Source organism: Silene latifolia, chromosome Y (assembly GCF_048544455.1).
Source record: "Silene latifolia isolate original U9 population chromosome Y, ASM4854445v1, whole genome shotgun sequence".
NCBI lineage: Eukaryota > Viridiplantae > Streptophyta > Magnoliopsida > Caryophyllales > Caryophyllaceae > Silene > Silene latifolia.
Window position 1 is genome coordinate 474,919,675 of NC_133538.1, and position 13,620 is coordinate 474,933,294.

Consider the following 13,620-nt stretch of genomic DNA (forward strand, 5'->3'; position numbering starts at 1 on the left):
TTTTTGAGTTGTTTGATATTTTGCATGTCTAGAAGGTTACAAAGTGATTTGTTACCTTTTGACCGTGAAATCGAAAGAACCTTGACGAACAATAGGAGACTTGTTAGGAGGAATTTGAGAGGTGTTAGTGAAGTTGTTCAACCCACTAGTGAGTTTGTCAATCCTTTCGCAATAGAAGGAGAAGAAAACCCATTACACAATACCCCACAAAATCCACCTACAATGCCAAAATTCTCGTCACACTCCGCACCCACCGAGGAGAATCTACCAAATGGTACTCCTACACCGCAACATCTCACCGGAAATTTTATTGCCAAGTCCGCCTTCATCCAACTAGTTGAGAGGAGCCAATTCGGGGGAATGCCTAGTGAGGACCCTCATTCTCATATGGAAACCTTTTGCGATAATTGTGATGCTATCTCTCAAACGGGCGTGACTCAAGACCAAATTAGATGGGTCTTATTTCCTTTTTCCTTAATCGGCACCGCAAAGCAATGGTTGAAGGGCCTTGATAAGGCCACCCTTGGAATAGATTCTTGGAAGAAGTTGGCTCTAGCTTTCTACAAAAATTCTACCCACCGGAAAAGACCAACATGCTAAGAGCTCAAATTACGGGTTTTAAGCAAAGGGATGAAGAGTCTTTGTATGAAGCTTGGGAGCGGTTTAAAGGTATTTGTCGCTCATGTCCTCACCATGGACTTAGCGAATGGTTTTTGGTGCAACAATTTTGGAATGGTTTATATGAAGATTCTAGGAACATTCTCAATATGGGATCAAATGGAATGTTCAATGAAGTTGATGACAATCAAACATGGAACAAGATTGAGGAAATGGCGGTCCATAATTCACAATATAGTAGACCTCGCAAGGCTACTAGAGGAGGAAAGCATGAAGTGGACTCCGTTACTCAATTGGGTGCTCAACTTAGTGCTCACATTGACACAATCAACTTGAAGTTTGAACAAGCTATGGCTAGACTTGAGGAAAACTCAAAATCATCGAAGCATCATGTCAATGCCATGACGGCATCCTCATCAATCCCATGTGGGATATGTGAGAATTGTGGAACTTTGGGTCATGACCCAAGTGAGTGTAGGGGAACAACCGAACAAGTTAATGCTTTCCAAGCTTACAAAAGTGGTACCCCTTATTCAAATTTTTACAATGAAAACACCAAGTTCCATCCAAATCTCTCATACAAGAGCCAAAATGTTCAAAACCCTCAAACAACATACACTCCACCACCCATGAGAAACCAAAATCAAAGACCCTTTTACAATCAAAACCAAGGTTACCAAAATCAAAATCCATACAATCACCAAAATGACCAAGGTTTTGATGTCCAAAAAGCGGTCCTCCAAATGCAAAAGAATCAACAAGAATTTTTCACCCAAATGCAAAAAGATAGCCAAGCAAAAGAAACCACCATCAACAACATTCTAGCTCACACCAAGATGTTGGAAACACAATTGACTCAACTAGCATCTTCAAGCTCACAAAGACAAAAGGGGCAATTACCACCTCAAAGTAATCCCCCTAGACATGAAACGGTTAGTGCCATTCACTTGAGAAGTGGTACAAGGTATGAAGCACCGAAGAAGCAAGTTGAGGATGAAGTTGTGGAAGCGAGTGAAAAGGAAGAAATTGTGCAAAACTCCAAAGATGGAGAATCATCAAAAGAAGAAAGTTCAAGGAAAAATGAAGACAAGGCCAAAGAGAAGGAGCCCATTATGATTAGACTTCCTTTTCCAAGTCGTCAAGCCAAGCCCAAATTTGATGATCAACTTGGAAAGTTCATGGAAATTGTGAAGAATTTAGAAGTCTCAATTCCTTTCACGGAGTTAATCAACCACGTTCCGGCCTATGCAAAGTACATGAAAGATATCCTCACAAAGAAGAAGTCGATCCGGAAACTTGAGACTATCGCCTTCACTAAGGTGAGTAGTGCAATACTTCAAGGGAGTTCACCTCCAAAGTTAAAGGATCCGGGGAGCTTCTCAATACCGTGTACCATTGGCGACACAACGATCAACAAAGCCTTATGTGATCTAGGGGCAAGTGTGAGTGTCATGCCGTACTCGGTAAGTAAAAGGTTGGGAATGGGAGAGCATAAATGCACCAACATCACACTCCAAATGGCCGATAGATCGACGAAGACACCGTTAGGGATATGGGAAGATGTCCCCGTGCGAATTGGGAAGTTTTTCATCCCGGTGGACTTTGTCATTGTTGATATGGAGGAAGATTCCAACATTCCAATCATCCTAGGAAGACCTTTCCTACACACCGCGGGTGCGGTGATTGATGTGAAACATGGAGAGCTCACTCTAGAAGTGGGAGATGAAAGCATAACTTTTAATCTTGACAAGACCATGAGAGCTCCTCGTTTGCATGAGCCATGTTTTATGATTGATCATTATAGCCGAAAAGATGAAAGGAAGAAATCGGAACTCCAATGGAGGAAGAAAATTGAAGATGCTCCATTCAAAGAGCAAGTGAATTGTGACAAGGAGAGCTTGCAAAGCTCATCAAAATCAACCAAGGAAGAAGAGGATGGCCTCATTGGCCAAGAGAAGAATTTGGGAGAGTTGTCTCCATCTAAGCAAGATATTTTCAATGATCAACTCAATGAAGTTTGTGGTCTTTGGGACGACGAGTTTGAAGGGATTTTTAATCCCTACATTGGGCATGCCATCGATCATGATCAACAACAAGGGCCACGGTCTATTGAGGACCTCTACCATAATAATGAACAAGCTTTTGATTACTTTTTCAAGGTGTTGAGCAACATCAACAACACCTTGAACATGCCCCCTTGACATCTCATCAAGAATGAGAGTTTGGTGGAGTCCTCCCTAAACCACCACTTGTAAATATTTCTAACTCCCTAACTTACATTTCAATTCTTGTATTGCATTTTTGTCATTTTTGGATTTTTATTTACTTTGATCAAAATAATTGTCATGTAAGAGAGAAGTGAGGGAGGGACTAACGACTTCAATTGATGTGTAGTGCTTTACCTTAGTGTGGGGATGGCAATTGCCTAGGCTATCCATGCCTTCGTATTGCCCCACAATGAAGAACACAAGCCTTGAAAGAAAGAATGGAAGAATGAAAAAGGGAATGCGCTGTGCACGGATGGAACTGAATCCGTGTACACAGAGGAAGAATCCGAGCGGATTCCAGAGAATCCGCCCGTCTTATGCAATCCGAGCGTCCTGCAGAAAAGACGCCCGTCTTGAACTGAGCTGAATTTTGGAATTTTGTTGACTGTTAAAGAATCCGAGCGGATTCCCAAAAATCCGCCCGTCTTGAAGAATCCGTCCGTCTTGTAAAAAAGACGCCCGTCTTTGTAGCTGAAGAAAACAAGCAAAACTCTCTGGACTGAAATCCGTCCGTCTTTGAAGAAATCCGCCCGTCCCGTGTTCAGCAAATCCGAGCGGATTGTACCAAATCCGCCCGTCTTTAGGCGAGCTTTTGCAAAGATTGAAGAAGCAGAATCCGCACGGATTGAGCCTAATCCGCACGGATTGCCCCTGCAGTGTTGAAATTTTCGGCCTCCTTAAAACCCCTCCCACCTTCATTCATTCATTCATTCATTCATAAACACTACCCACAACATCAAAACCCTCATCCCCTCCATCATAAAAAAAAAAAAAACCCTCAACAACATTCAACAAAAACAAATCAAACCACCCTTCCAACAATAAATTAATCACTCCTTCTTCAACAAAAACCAAAACCAAGAACAAAATTTTCAACCTTTGAGTCGAATTTTGTTTTCATAAAGGCAAAGCCTTTCACCTTAAAATCGATTTGGGCATACTACAAATTGAAGATTTTTCATTCTTTTCTTGGTTAAGCTCATCAATGGTAAGGACTAAGGGTGCAACAAAGGCAACAAAGGCACCAAAGGCTAAGGCACTCTCACAAAGGCAAAAGGCTCTTCAAACAAAGAAAGCTTTGGCTATGGTGGTGGCAACACCAAACTTGGAAGTGCAACAACAACAACAACAACCTTCTATGGGACCATCAACATCCTCTACTCCAGTAATTAATCAACTTTTGCATTATCCGGAGGTAACTTTTATTTCCGATACCCATAGAAATACCTTTGCAAGTTTGCTATGAAATCTATTCAATCCACCAAATTCATATGTAAAGATGCCTTGGAAAAATTGGGTGTTCTTGAACAAACAAAAGCCTTTTTCAAAGCCATGGGGTTGGAGAAATTGTTTGAAACAAAGGAATTGACATACCCCTCCCTTGTCTTGGAATTCTTAAGTTCTTTAAAAATCACCAAAGTTGAGAATAGGGAAAATATCGAGTTTCGTCTAGCTAATGTTAGTAGACGCATTACCTTTAAGGAATTGGGTGAAATTTTGGGTCTTAGTGATGAACAAAGTTATTTCAAGAGTTATGGAAAGTATGACCCCGAACCTCTTTGGGAGGCAATCTCCGGGAAGAAATTTGAGGATTTTCATGCGTGTCGTGCTCTTTTGGTCCATCATCCGGGCATAAGAGTATGGCACAAGGTTGTGGGAAATACCATAATTGCTAGGAAAGACACCAATCATTTCACAAGACTCGATTTTATTCTCCTTTAATCGGCTTTGAATATCGGAAGAATTCACACCAAGCCTTACAATTCTTTGAGGCTATTGGTTGATAGATGGCTTAATGTTGATAATGGGAAGAAGGGCACGACCGTTATTGTCAATGGCGGCCTAGTCACGGTCCTAGCTAAGCACTTTGATCCTAATTTCAATAAGGATAAGAAGTACAAAGCAAAGGAAGGTGGCCATCTTATTGATATGCATATTATGATTCACAAGTTCAAGTGGGTTGCCCATAACCCCCTTGACACTAAATATGGATGGCTAACTAGTGAAGCTAGATCGTGAAGGAAATGTAGATCTATATACATACTAACATACTCATATATGTTAAAATTAATTTGTCATAAAATTAAAGGTGGATTTTATGCATGCAAACTTTAATAAAAGAAGATAAGAAAACATTTTCTCACCATAATAATTTCGGTCATATTGGGCACCAACAAGATCTCCTTCTTGTTAGTTCTTGAGCTTTCCAATAATGGATGAACATACAAAAATCCCAAAGTAGAGATTCTCCAATTAGTAGCACCCAAGACAATCCCTTAATCCCACAAACTAACATGTACTAGATGTTTATATTGTGGTTTACCTTAAATTTGATTACTAATACTCATATATTACTTTGATAAAATTAGTAATCTTACATGAACAATTTGGATTAAAATCTCATCTTTTTTATGAAGATTAAAGAGAGAGAAGAGAGAATATTCATGAACACTTGCATGTTAATTGAATGGTAGTGTAAAAATAAAAGAAAAGAACCAACAACCCATAAAGAGAGGGAGTGTCACGGTTTTTGGAGCCTCAAATGGCATCATTTCTTTTCCTTTTACTCTTCTCAAAAATAGTAGGTGTGTAAGATGTGTAAGACTAGTTGTAGGTAGGCATCATTATGTTTATTTTATCAATTAAAATAAAACAACCAAAACCCACTAACACACCCTCCATTTTCGGTCCATTACTTAAAATGGACTACCATTTTATTTTGTCAATTTGTCATTTGTCACACAATATGTCACATGTTATTAATCAATTTAATGCATATTTATCACATAAATATCATTTCATGAATTAATTAAATTACATACAACAAATTGACAAGTGATACTTGATCACATAAATAAAATGGGTCATATAGTTATAATTCACAACTTCTTGTAATTATAATTAACCATTCATTCTTATCTTTATCGTTTCTCAAACAATAAATAATTTTAGCAACAAATCATTTTATTACTAAAATGAATCTTATTTAATCCCATTACAATAAGATATCAATATTCTCTCTCACAAATCGAATTGTTCAATTTTAAGGAATTAATTAATCAGACGGTATACAACTAATTAACCTTTTCAATTAAGGGAATCGTCCTTTAGGTGTGACCTCAAGGGATCAACTGATCACCACCGTCGCACGACAGTAATGTCAAACTCTAGCCAGCCAATCATTACCGATATGTGTGGACCAGTTGACTATATATATAATGTATCATCCCTTCCGTATTCTTGAAATGAGATTTAATAATGATATTTAAATCATATGATCGCACTATTGTTGAGGACACATTTCCCAACAATCTCCCACTTGTCCTCGACAAGTGTGCGTCACCAATTCTCTTGTCCTATTACTATCTCCCACTCAATGCAAGGTGTCTTTCGGGTCGTACTTGCAAGTGATCATATCGAGAGTGGTTTCCTCGATCTGGAGAATAACTGATTGACCGGATTTATCCACTCTGGATACCTTCCGAGCGTGGCCACGCATTTCCAGTTAATTACTCCTCGAGTGGCCCTGAGATATTGTTTAACCCTGACAAGGGGGTGGACAATTCCTATCGCACTTATTCCCTTCGACCAGCCACAGCCATCATAACCCAAAATATGCCCATTTGACCCCATTTACGAAGGTCGTAGTAACACAAATCAAAGTTAATCTGAAACTGTGCCATCTTAGGTGAACAGTCTTTAGTCAAAGAATCGACTCATTAGAATACTATAGTAGCTCTCGCCACGACCAGGCTTTATAAATTTGCCAGAACTCTATAAGCGGTCATCAGGCCCGACAAAGTGTTCCTAACAGTCTGCCTATGTGATCGACTAGTCATCTCACATGACTGTATGGCACTTGAACTGGCCATCAATCGCATCACACTCTAGTCACTTCGAGACGTCACCTCATATAAGTGACTATGGGCGAATACAATGCTAATCCGTGTTCACTTTAACGGGGTTCAATTGTCTTTACAACCCATTTGGATGTAACAAAGTATAATAAAAGAGTTTTAAAGTAAAACTCGAACGACAAATGCGATTATCACATATGAATAGTCAATGCCTGATTACTATTTCATGTTCTATAATATAATTTGATCTTGTACGTAGTTGTTCATTTCAATTCAATTGAAATGACATGACTCATCATGTTTAGCCTTTGAGAAGGCTTTGGTTAGTAGGTTTTATCAATTTCTTGTACCTTACTCAACCTCACTACATACTCGTTTTCTTTTGTAATGTATACATTTGCATTACAAAACTTTCTGAGTACGTGTCGAGATCCAATCAAGACATAGGCCCTCTAGCCTAAGAATAGCTCCCACTGTTTTCACAGTGTGCAGGACTCATCCTTCTTGCACATCTCATGATCGCAAGTGTACTCAATTTCCGTTATAAATATCTCTCATTGTTCTTTATTGCCTAGAACGATTCTAGAAAATCTACTTCTTAATTAACATTGCCACAATGGTATCTTAACCATCCTAATGTGTTTTGATTATGGTTTTGTCGGAAACCATGCGCAATCTCAATTGTCAATTGTCACTTGTGTAACACCCTTACACAATATTGCATCATAAACACTTTGCTTAACTTCCTTAATGCTTCTGCAAGCACTTAAGGGTAATTTTTATAGCTTACTTGGTAAAGATTACTTAAATTCGATTTTGAAAACAATTCATCATACTCAAAGCATATGAAGTGTTATACATCATTTCTTTTTAATTGATTCGGCAGCGGAAGCAAATGAAATCAATCAAATATGTTCAATTTAATTGAACTAGTCATGAATCTTATCAACATAAGACTTCTTACTGACTCTAATATCATGTGGATTTATCTTCATAAATCCGGATATTCAAGATGTATTATAATACTCCAAAAGTCTTAAATCATTCTTGATGATCAATATGTCATCCACATATCGGACTAATTAAAAATTCCGTAACTCCCACTAAACTCCATGTATAAACACAACTTCTCGACTTATCGAGAAATGTTTTATCACATGATCAAAATGTTGATTCCAACTCATTGATGTCCTACTTAAGATTCTCTCTTAAGTTTCACATTATCTTAGGATTGCAAGAATCTATAAAACTCATGACATGTATTGAATACATTCCTTCTATTGAAGAAGTGGGTTTTAGATTCACTTGTTGTGTATTTCATAATAATGAAACACAATCCCTAAGAAGATCCAAATAGACTTAAGCATTTCAACTGGTGCAAAACCCTTTGCAACCAATCAAACCTTGAAATTTCTCTTTATTAGTGCAAAACCCTTTGCAACTAATCAAGCCTTTTATATTGGATTTTCATGGCTCTAAGCCTTATATTGAGTTGCGACTTAAACACTCTTATGTAAGTCATTTGTTGATTACTTTCCAGAAGTAATCAACTTGAATCAAACAATTTCTTTTGTAAGTTATAAGCTCTTTACTTTCTTAAAAGTAGCATGAATTCATCATTTTTAACAAGTGACGAATTTAACCTCCTAGGTTTTGAAGAAACAATGTCTTACACAAAACGTCTCATGTAGCCAAGAAAGACCAGTTTCTTGCGACATAACATTCTCTGTGGCATTCTTTGTGGCTCTTGAATAATTTCTCCCACTCTGTCTTCTAGAAATAAACTTGTATTTTAGAAAGACAGCTTCACGAGCCGCAAACCCGTCGTTGTCGTGATAAATGAAAGGAAAAATGAGCATCTGTTTCTTGTGAAAACTTACAAACATGGTACCCTTACCATTTCATATCTCATATGATTTGATTTAGTGGAAAAATAATTTAGACAAAATGATAAAATCCCCAAAAGGATCAAGTAACTCAAAGTAACTTGATTGAAGTTCAAACCATATCGAATAGCGTTTGATTTCTTATCTAATCACACATTATTCCATAATGCGTGCTAAGAGAGATTAACTTGTGATACTATATCACATTTCCTATGGCTTATATCAAAGTCTTCACTTTGATAATCCCATCACGACTAAATCGTGATTCCTTGAACTCTTTAAACTTCTTCAAAGATTTTTCTATTTACCTTATTAAGTGAACACATTAGCGTCAACTTAAACCGTTGGTAAAAGAAAATGATCAACCTATTTTGGATCAATGATTTACAACCTCGATCTCCTTTTCAACCAAAAGGCACGAGACATCTTGCTTTGAATACAAGATACGCATATACCATTAACAATCTAATGGTTTCAAGAGTACTCATTAACTCTTTGCGTTCATTATTCCAAAATTTTAAGGTTTAATCTTGGGTTACCAACTTGAGTCTAGCATCATCTTTATGATATATTATTCTAGTTTGGTTTAGAATATAATCACCTTGATGATGGGCTAGCCATACATCAAATCATGGTGTATAGGGTCACAAAAGTGAAACATCTTTTGTATCTATAACAAATTGTATTCTTATTTAGAGTTTATGTACTTAATAGGCACAATTAAGTACAACTCCAAACCCGAAAACTAGATTTAGTACACAATGACTCTATCTCTTGACTTCATTGTTGCTAGTCGTCATATTCTAATCATCCTATGTATCAAACATAATGTTGAAAACCACCACCGGTTTCTAATATTGATTTAAGTAATACTAGCAAAATTTATGTTTAATCAAATAAACATTTAACGAAGAAGGTCCCATTAGATGTCCCACAACTAACTTGTTGATTCTTCAATAATTTGGGGTAGTTTCCTTTCTTGTGTCCAACATTTAGGACAATGGAAACTTTATCGGTCGGAATTGATAGGTTTAGTATCGTCATTCTCAACAACTTTACCTTTAACATTACCTTGTATCAATTCCATTTACTTCTTGAACCTCGTCCTCATCTTATCAGTTTAAGAGAATGCTCCCACTTATTTCAATGAGTCTTTGCTTTGAGAAGCAATATTGAATTCACGAAGATCACTCTTCATTTGTTCGTTTTAGTCTTAAAACTTTCATTGAAGTGGTTGCGTTATTTTGGTCAATTACGAATTCTGGACAAAACTAATTACCAAAACAATTTATCGCTTCAAGGTACTTAATTCATTTAAGTACATGAAAAACAATCCATTGTAAGTAGATGTGTTAGTCAAGAATCAAAAACCTGTTTGATAATGAATAACTTTAATCTATACTCTTTACAAGAGATCCTTAGCAATGGTTCATATGAGGTTTTATAAGCAAATTCAAATTTTGTCTCTAGTTACGATGTTTTAATGGAGATTTGTATCAAAATCGAAATGATATCGTATATGAATTGTGGTAAAGAAATAGAACAATATAATAACGGAATAGTGAAAACAAAACATTTATCGTTATATTAATACTTGTAAATAACAAGTAAAGCATTTACATAGTGACCTCTACCCAACTATGATAAATGATTCCAAGACCCAAATTCATATCGACTTAGGCACGGGGTAGCCGATGCAACCTTCATCAATATAACTCGGTAGATCAACTTTTTAATCGATTCTACTTTTAGAACTTTTGGTCGATAAAATTACTCTAATGTTTATCTATAGCCCAAAACACATCAACAAGGGCACGGGGTAGCCGATGCAACCCTTATCAATAACTTTTGTTGAGTTCAATCCAAATTTCGAATAAATGTGTCCATTATCCAAACCCACATTAACTTAGGCACGGGGTAGCCGATGCAACCTTCATCAACATGAATTCGGTGGATAGACATTTATCACCCACTTCCCCTACGTAACAAGGTTTGTACCCCGGGGTAGCCGAGCGCACTCCCTCGCGAAATAGGTTTTCATGGTTTCTACTATTTGGTAAGGCTATGTCTCAATTAATTGTTTTAGCGAGAGGTCATGTCAATTTATTATCTATCACGTTTTAAGTGAACTAAAGCGGTGAACTACGATAATTCGAATTGACACGGTCGATAAACTCGATAAAATAAGGATGCATGTTTAGTTATGGCGATTTAGCGATGCATGTGACATAAAATAAAATGCAAGCATAAAATAAATAAATCCTAGTATGGCCTTTCCTAAAATAGAAAAACTATTTAACTATTACAAATTCGGAAACCAACTCCATTGGTCCCTTGAACTTCGGTTGTGGCACGCATCTCGAGGTAACACCGTCTTTATGTATCGCCATTCTTGAAGAGATCCGTCTTTGGGAACTCCGGAATGAATAAAATTACATAATAAATTACATAATTTCCTATTATACATTTGTAACTAAAATAAAATAAATCTATTAAATTACAAAACGGTGATACGAGATCACAATAAAAATTACAACCGAATCGATATTCCCATACATTTCGGGAAATACCAATTAAAAACTAAGGCCATACTAAGTAAAATTACATAATTCAAAATTACATAAATTAAAATTATGACAATCATAAAGAAAAAGCAGCATTATAATATGTATAAACATGCTCAATTTTATGCTAAATCGCCTTTAATTAGCCAATATCGTATATTATTTGGTTTTTACGGATTTGCGTGATTTCAACATTTTATAATCACAAAAATTACATAAATTCATATTTATGCATAAGTTAATTACCCTAACCTCTTAGGACTCAAAATTTAGTCTTCACTAATAATTTGACCATAATTAACCCATATTTTATAAAATTGTTCATAAATGGACCAAAAATTACAAAAATAAGCTATAAACTTCAAATAAATCACAAAATTTCAAATAAATTCAAAATTTGAAATTTAAATTCATGAACATTCTGAAAAATACCATGACACTCATAATATTCAAAAACTTAGGTTAAAAATTTCGAAATTTTTTTTTTCCGGAAAAACAATGTTGCGGTTTATCGATTTTTAATAAAATAATCATAAAAACATGGAAAAATTATTTTCATTAACTTTTCAATTTTAGATCTGAAAAAGATAATAAAATGCAACATTAGACGTTTTTCCTAAGTCATAGATTATGTTTTATTAATTTTCCACTAATAATGTCACTATTTATGCTATTTTTCTTCAAAAATCCATAAATCATGCAAAAAGACTTCTTTATAGCCAATTATTTTACAAACATCTTGTAAAATTGCATGTGACAACATATTAATTTTCTATGACCAGATTCGAAATTTAACTCATATTAACCTATTTTTCACTTAAATCCGAATTTAATAATGAAAAATTCATTTTTCGAGCATAACAAGTCCAAAAATTATTAAAATTTACAGGTTATCTCAAAATAATATATATGACAACATATCCAAAAATCAATGGAAAATTCGAAGTATAGCTAATTTTAGACCAAAAATGACATTTTTACTCATAAAATCACATTTAAAAGCCATTATAGTAAATTATGAACAATAAAAATCCGTAAAATTAACCAAAATATCCTAAAACATTTTAGGACCAGAAATATTAACATGCATGGATTAATTTCGTGATATCTCATAATAACACAAATTTTACAAGTTTTATTTGTTATTCTTATAACTCGGAAAAACTTTTAACCGATTTGCATGCAAACAACCGTGGCTCTGATACCGATTGAAGGAAATGTAGATCTATATACATACTACCATACTCATATATGTTAAAATTAATTTGTCATAAAATTAAAGGTGGATTTTATGCATGCAAACTTTAATAAAAGAAGATAAGAAAACATTTTCTCACCATAATAATTTCGGTCATATTGGGCACCAACAAGATCTCCTTCTTGTTAGTTCTTGAGCTTTCTAATAATGGATGAACATACAAAAATCCCAAAGTAGAGATTCTCCAATTAGTAGCACCCAAGACAATCCCTTAATCCCACAAACTAACATGTACTAGATGTTTATATTGTGGTTTACCTTAAATTTGATTACTAATACTCATATATTACTTTGATAAAATTAGTAATCTTACATGAACAATTTGGATTAAAATCTCATCTTTTTGATGAAGATTAAAGAGAGAGAAGAGAGAATATTCATGAACACTTGCATGTTAATTGAATGGTAGTGTAAAAATAAAAGAAAAGAACCAACAACCCATAAAGAGAGGGAGTGTCACGGTTTTTGGAGCCTCAAATGGCATCATTTCTTTTCCTTTTACTCTTCTCAAAAATAGTAGGTGTGTAAGATGTGTAAGACTAGTTGTAGGTAGGCATCATTATGTTTATTTTATCAATTAAAATAAAACAACCAAAACCCACTAACACACCCTCCATTTTCGGTCCATTACTTAAAATGGACTACCATTTTATTTTGTCAATTTGTCATTTGTCACACAATATGTCACATGTAGTATGATACATGTTATTAATCAATTTAATGCGTATTTATCACATAAATATCATTTCATGAATTAATTAAATTACATACAACAAATTGACAAGTGATACTTGATCACATAAATAAAATGGGTCATATAGTTATAATTCACAACTTCTTGTAATTATAATTAACCATTCATTCTTATCTTTATTGTTTCTCAAACAATAAATAATTTTAACAAAGTATACGAAAGGGATAATAGTGTACGCAGTCTCTATAAAAGATTGTCTAAAAAACAACTCTTAAAACTTGTGAGAATGAGGGATTAATAATCAACATATAATGAACACGTCTAGGGTTTCCTAGGGCTCCCGTCTTCGTTTCTTTGCTTCTGTCAAAATTTTCTCTTTTGTTCTTCCTCTTTCTCGAGGATTTACTCACAGTTTCGATTGTGAGTAGGTCTGCGATTTTTGTTTTTGTCTTTGTGGTTTTTGTGTGCAGGTGCCG

The 13,620-nt window shown here is 35.2% G+C and overlaps 1 non-coding gene across 1 annotated transcript; it reads right to left on the reverse strand.

The window, feature by feature from the left end:
- Positions 1 to 593: 593 nt before the first annotated feature.
- Positions 594 to 700, reverse strand: LOC141634713 (small nucleolar RNA R71). Its single transcript, XR_012539438.1, has one exon. It is a non-coding gene; the product is annotated as a small nucleolar RNA R71 (small nucleolar RNA).
- Positions 701 to 13,620: the final 12,920 nt, after the last annotated feature.